Genomic DNA, 6,896 nt, shown 5'->3' with positions numbered 1-6,896 from the left:
AACCTTGTGGCCTACTCCTTGCTAATGACTCAATGCATCATCCTTGGAGTCGGACTATTATATGTACCTATTATAGATTAAGTCTTTCCAGTACCTTTGTACTCATACTGCTCTTTCAGGTTCTACCGGTGAGAAGGAGCTCGTGTTTAGCTACTTCACGCCTGCCGATGTTGGTGGCGGGAATGAGTAGTGCAAACTACTCGTGGGGCAAGGCTTTTAGGTCGAGTCTAAGGGTATATGGCTCCACCTAGCTTTTGTTGGTTCATAGATGTTAATCTTCTACTTCGTAGTTTCTAGTTTTGGTTAGGAGGTGAACTGTTCTCTATCTTCCTAGATTTTCTTTTGTTGTAAATTGTGTAATAGTTAAATGCTTAAAAACTTATAATATAATTTAACTACTCCCTCTTTCTTAAGCTTTGTTATGATGTTATGTTTTGAAAAGTCATGTGTCCCGATCTTAGGCACAAAACATGTGCTGAGATTACCGGGACGGTATTCCGATTAATCACCGTGGTCGTTATTAAGCAAAAGATCATCCTGATAATTAATTAGAATACTATTTGGTCGATTCATCGCAGGTTCAAAGTACACCAAGTATACTAATCGATGGTTCAAAGTGAAATTTACTCTCTTTTTTTCTATTTTGACCTTTTATAGCGAAAATGACCCTATTAGGTTATGATTGTGATTTTGATGATTAATAATAACATAGTCATTTGGACTAACATGTATGTCAAGTATATTCTATAGTATGTCTCATGGATGCAATACATAAAGAAGCCACTAAAGCTGGGACAAAGTTCGATTGAATTGGAAAAGTCACAGGAAGATTTACCTCACCGAATGGTCCGGTGCAGAGGAGTTTGCACTCACCAGAGTATTATGTCCAGAGGCTATTAGCCTCACCAAATAATCCAGTGTTAGGCCTAAGTGCACATCGGAGTATTTCTGTCAGTGGAGTTCAAGTAAGTTACATGCACCGAAAGGTTCGGTGATGAACTGGTGAACACACCAGAGCATTTCTGACAAAGGGTGAGGATAGCCTCACTAGATGATCTGGTGCTCAAGGAAGCAGTACACACTAGAGCATTTCCAGAAGAAGGCAAAGAAAGATGAACTCACCGGATGATCCGGTGTACTAGTTGTACTCACCGAAGTATTGCACTAGAGCATTTCATGTAGAGAAGGATTTAGATGTTGAAGTATGAAGATCAACTCACCAAACTATTAATACAACATAAATCATCCAAGATCACAATGGGTCTAACTAGTAAGAAGCGAATATTAATTTACAACCATAAAAAACAACAGATGATCTGGTGATCACCATTGATGTCTAACTTAAGAGTTATTAGAAATTCTTAGCAATGCATAGGTCATCGGTAGAAGTCGAGCAATGGTTCAACCGTTGTTCGTGAGCTTAGGACTTACTTATTGTTCACAAATACAATGACAATGATGTAGGTTGTATGAGATGTGGGAATGAGGTGAGATGTGGGCGGTGTTAGGGGTATCTTCTGCACCGGAGGATTTCCTTGGTGTAGTTCGGGAGAGGAACCCGAATGCCATAGACCACTTGTATCGTATAAGCATCATCCATTGTTGTAGTTCGTTCTAGCATTTTCCGTACTAACCACATATTGATCTAATGGTAAGATAAGCCAAATACATCTGTAGCTATGATTATTTGGACTTGCACATCGACGGTGTGAGCGGGCGGGCTTGTAGAGACACTTGTGGTTGCTCCGAGAGTTAACCTACGTAGACTCTGCACCGAGCAATGCCTGATTCAAATGGTTTAGGCTAATTGGAAAAGATTGGCACGAGTACCCCCTTGGATGGGTCCGTGTGGTCGCTCAAGCCGTATGGTCCTCGAGTCGTGTGGGTAAAGCTATACCTCCTGTAAGGTGTAAGAACAATTCAAATTGCCATGCTCTCTGTTATAAGCATGATTTTATCCATTTGCAGCAATCATAGAGTTGCGAATGTGGGATGTGTGGTATGGTTGGTTGAGATGGGTTTGAGATGGTTCATTTTACAATTATATTCATGAGATGATTCCATTTACATTTATATGCAAGTCAATGGTTACAGAGTATAAAGGTATATGTGGTTAAGTTTAGGTGCTCACACATAGGTGCTAACATTGCTTATGTATGCGAATTTACTTAATCTTGTGGTCTACTCCTTGCTAATAGATCATTGTATCATCCTTGGAGTCGGGTTATTATATGTACCCATTATAGATTAAGTCTTGCGAGTACCTTCGTACTTACGCTGCTCTCTCAGGTTCTACCGGTGAGAAGAAGCTCATATTTGGCTACTTCACGTCCGTCGATGTTGGTAGCGGGAATGAGTAGTACAAACTACTCATGGGGCGAGGCTTTTGGGTGGAGCCTAAGGGCATATGGCTCTATCTAGCTTTTGTTGGTTCATAGATATTAATCTTCCGCAGCGTAGTTTCTAGTTTTGGTTAGGAGGTGAACTATTTTTTATCCTCCTAGCTTCCTTTTGTTGTAAATTATGTAAATAATTAAATTCTTAAGAACTTGTAATATAGTTTAATTACTCGCTCTTTCTTAAGCTTTGTTATAATGTTATGTGTTGGAAAGTCATGTGTTCCGATCTTGCACACAAAACACATGCCGGGACTACTGAGATGGTATTCCGGTTAATCATCGTGGTCGTGATTAAACAAAAGATCATCCTAATGATTACTTGGAATACTATTTGGTCAGTTCATCACAGGTTCAAAGTGCACCAAGTATACTAATTGATGATCCAAACTGAAATTTACTCTCTCTCTCTCTCTCTCTCTCTCTCTCTCTCTCTCTCTCTCTCTTTTCAATTTTGACCTTCTGTAGCGAAAATGACCATATGAGGTCATAATTGTGGTTTTAGTGATTAATGACAATATAGTCATCAAGACTAACATGCATGTCAAGTGTATACTTTAGTAGATCTCATGGATGCAATATATGAAGAAACCACGGAAGCCGGGACAAAGTTTGATTGAGTTGGAAAAATCCCATAAAAATTTGCCTCACCGGATGGTCTGGTGCAGAGGAGCATTATGTCCAGAGGCTGTTAGCCTCACCGGATAATCCGGTGTTAGGCCTGAGTGCACACCAGAGTATTTCTATCAGTGGAGTTCAAGGAATTTATACGCACCGGAAGGTCCGGTGAACACACCGAAACATTTCTAACAGAGGGTGAGGATAGCCTCACCGGATGATCCGGTGCTCAAGGAAGCAATACACACTAGATCATTTCCAGAAGAAGGCAAAGGAAGATGAACTCACAGGATGATCCGGTGTACTAGTTGTACTCACTGGAGTATTGCACCAGAGCATTTCATGTAGAGAAGGATTCAGGTGTGGAAGCATGAAGATCAACTCGCCAGATGTCCAGTGAAATCGGAGTATTTTGTGCATAAAAGAATGAAGTGGCTCGATTGGCTCAAGATAACTCATCGTATAGTCCGGTGATGGTTTGAAGGTTACGCCATATAGTTCGGTGTTCACAAAGGCTTTGAGTGAGGTTTTAATGGCTAGTTTCTAAGGTTGTACTCATCGGATGATTCGGTGTTAGTACTACTATTATCACCGGATCATCTGGTGTTAATAGCTTTTCTGAGTCGTTGGGAAAACGACTAGTTGGTGGGTTTGAGGCTATAAATATCTCTCCACTCAGTCATTTAAAGGTGCTGGAGCTTAGAGAAACACAGAGACACTTGAGAAGACATCAAAGACACCAAAGTACTTCAAGTGATCATGCAATGCTATTAGGCATAAGATTAGTGAGTGATTAGTGCTTATAGGCCTAGAGAGAGTGTTGCTAAGTGCTTGATGTCTAGAGAGTGAATCAAGGAGTGATCCTAGTGTGCACTAGGTGGTACGCTGGCGCCTTGGAGTCTTGGTGACTCGCCGGCACCTTGAGCCAGAGTTGCTCAAGATTGTTGACCCTTTGACTTGGTGTGAAGCGACGGCAAGATACGTGTACGGGGACGCGAAGACCCTTGTCTTGGTGGCTCAAGCTCCAAAGTGAAGACGACGATAAGTGAAGACAAAGACTAATGAGACATTTCCTTTGTGGCTTGGTGGCTCATCCAAGTTGGGACCTTGTCTTTGTGATTTGGTAGCTCAAGAGCCGTGACCGTAAGTGTTTTGGCGACCTAAAGAATATCCTTGGTGGAGCTCCAACGTGGACTAGGAGTGGCAATCATGCCATTGATACCACAGGATAAAACTCCTTGTACCGAGTTTGCTCTCTCTACCTTATTTACGTTTCCATATTTACATACTTGTAATTTACCTTCCTAGATATGTTGCAAGCTCTTATGAGCGGTAGAGTAGACACACTAGATAAATCTAGAGCACATTTAGATAGAAATTGATATAGGTTTATCTTGTGTAGTTTTTGGAGCCCAATAGATTCTAAATGTTCTAATTCATATTTCCTCTTAGGACGTCACCGATCCTCACAATTGGTATCAGAGTAGGACTCACATTTTGCTCTACAATTGGTGTTAGGGTCTCACACATTTCACAAGGTTTCACCAATTCAAGTGGTATTTGAGCCTTAGTATCATTGTGATCAGTTAGCCTTCGCCACCTAGTGAGTTATGATGTTCGGGGTTGGGATGGATACCCATAGCGCTTCATATTTCAACGACATTAATTTCTTCCGATGAAAATTTTAATGACTTATTATTTGCAAGCTAAATGTCTAGATATTTGGAGAGTCACCGAGGAAGGGATGATGCAACACCTCACAAACAAAGAAAGACAATTAGATACATTGGCAAGGAGTATCATTTTATCATATTTAAATATTGATGCATTTAATTGTGTTCATTTTCTCACCAATGCATATTATATTTAGTTAGTCTTATTGAAATACATGAAGGCACAAAGGATGTGCATAATGAAAAATATCATGTGCTAGTAACTAAACTCAATGATATCAAACAACTACCCCATGAAAATGCTAATGACATGTATTTACGTTTGAATATTCTTGTCAATAAGATAAGTGGGCTAGGTTTGACGCCAATTGACGATGATCAAGTGGTGAGAAAAATACTTCAAACTCTTTTTTCCAAATACAAGTTGATAGTCTCCATCATCTATAAAAATGATATCAAGAAAAATGACTCCAAGTCAAGTACTCGGTAAGATCACCGCCCATGAGATGCCCATGAATATGAGGGTGGAAGTCACTTTCTCATCCAACATCAAGAACCTCACTCTCACAAACAAACAAGCTCAATATCAACACATGAAGGCAAGAATGAGGAGACAAGAGCAAGAGGCAAGCTCAAGTGAAGATGATAGTGATCAAGATGAAGAGAGCTATTAAGAGGATGATCAAAGCACATCAAACGATGAAGAAATTAATCCCAAGATGGTCAAGCTCATGTCACAAGTGTAAAAGAACATCAAAAGGATCAATGCCAAGATTGATCATCCAATATCAATTGAAGACTTGGTCAACACAATTGATCATATCAAGAGAGATAAGAAGACCAAGAGAAAGAGGGAGATAAGAGGAAGAGCCAAAGCATTCGCAAGCATTGAAAGATGGGTGAGCGATGATGAAGAGTCGAATTCAAGTGATAAAAGTATCATTATCCTCCGCTAAAGGAAAAGGTCTTTCTCAAGAGCATCATCACACAAGTCATCTCACAAGCCATCTCACAAGTGCCTTATGAACAAAGGTGTGGATAGCGATATAAGTGATTATGAATCCGATGAGAATTCTCTCTCTTAAGAAGAACTCCTTCATTTGATCAATGAGCAACAAATGGACCTTAAGAAATAATCTAAAGAACTTAAGAAATTCAATGCCCTCAATGACATTTATGCCACATTTGTTTCTAATTATGAACAATTATTGAGCAAATTCAATTTGATAAACAAAGAGCATGAAAAGATTAAGGCAAAATTTGAGTGCATTGAATCTCAATCTAAGACCCCTTTGAAGCAATCTATCTCTCTTTTTAATTTCAAATATAAGGTAGATGCTTCGACTTCTTGTGATGATTTTATTGATTTATCTATCTTACCCCCTTTTTAATGATATATGCATTGAGAATATTGTTATAGAACCATCTAATTAACTCATTGCATAAGAGAATGATGAGCTGAAGCAACAAGTGGAGAAGCTCAAGAAAGATTTGGCAATATTAAAGGGCAAGAACCATATCCAATCTCCTCAAGATAACCATTCTACCATGGTGAAGAAGCTTACGGAGGGGTCTATCATGACATATTTCAAGTGCCATAAAAAAGGTCACAAGTTTTTCCAATGCAAGCAAGTCAAAAAAGAGATCAAGGAGAAAAAGAAGGTCATAAACCTCTCCAACAAGACCTCCAGCATCTACACTATCCCAACTACAATAACAAGACTAAAAACATCAACTACAAGCTCAAGAAGAAGGAAACTGATAAGGTGGTTGAACACATGGTTGGGAGAAAGGATCGGGGGTGGAACCAACCCATTTGGGTGCCCAAGGAAGTTATCACCAACATAAAGGGGCCCAATCGGTTTGGGTTCCAAAGAAGGCTTAGAGCCTGAGGCGACCATGGGGATTTGGAGATTTGACCAACAAGATGAAGTGAAGGTTCAAACAAAAAAGCTAAGTATACAAGATTGGACGCTTCAATGAAGATCATGATCGTTATATACCTAAATCCTCATCCAAAGGTAAAAGAGGTAAATGGTAGCTAGATCTTTGTTCATGCATGTTGTTTTGCATCGAGGTCATTTGCTTTGTCTAGAATTGCATGCTCTTTATTCAATTTGTTGCAATACCTAGTGCAGGTTCTTATATGGTAGGTTGCTTGTGTTTCTTTCTTGCTTATGAGCAATATTCATGGTTTATTAGTTGTAGG

This window comes from Phragmites australis, chromosome 22, assembly GCF_958298935.1.
Source record: "Phragmites australis chromosome 22, lpPhrAust1.1, whole genome shotgun sequence".
NCBI classification, from domain to species: domain Eukaryota; kingdom Viridiplantae; phylum Streptophyta; class Magnoliopsida; order Poales; family Poaceae; genus Phragmites; species Phragmites australis.
This window is presented reverse-complemented; position numbering follows the sequence as displayed.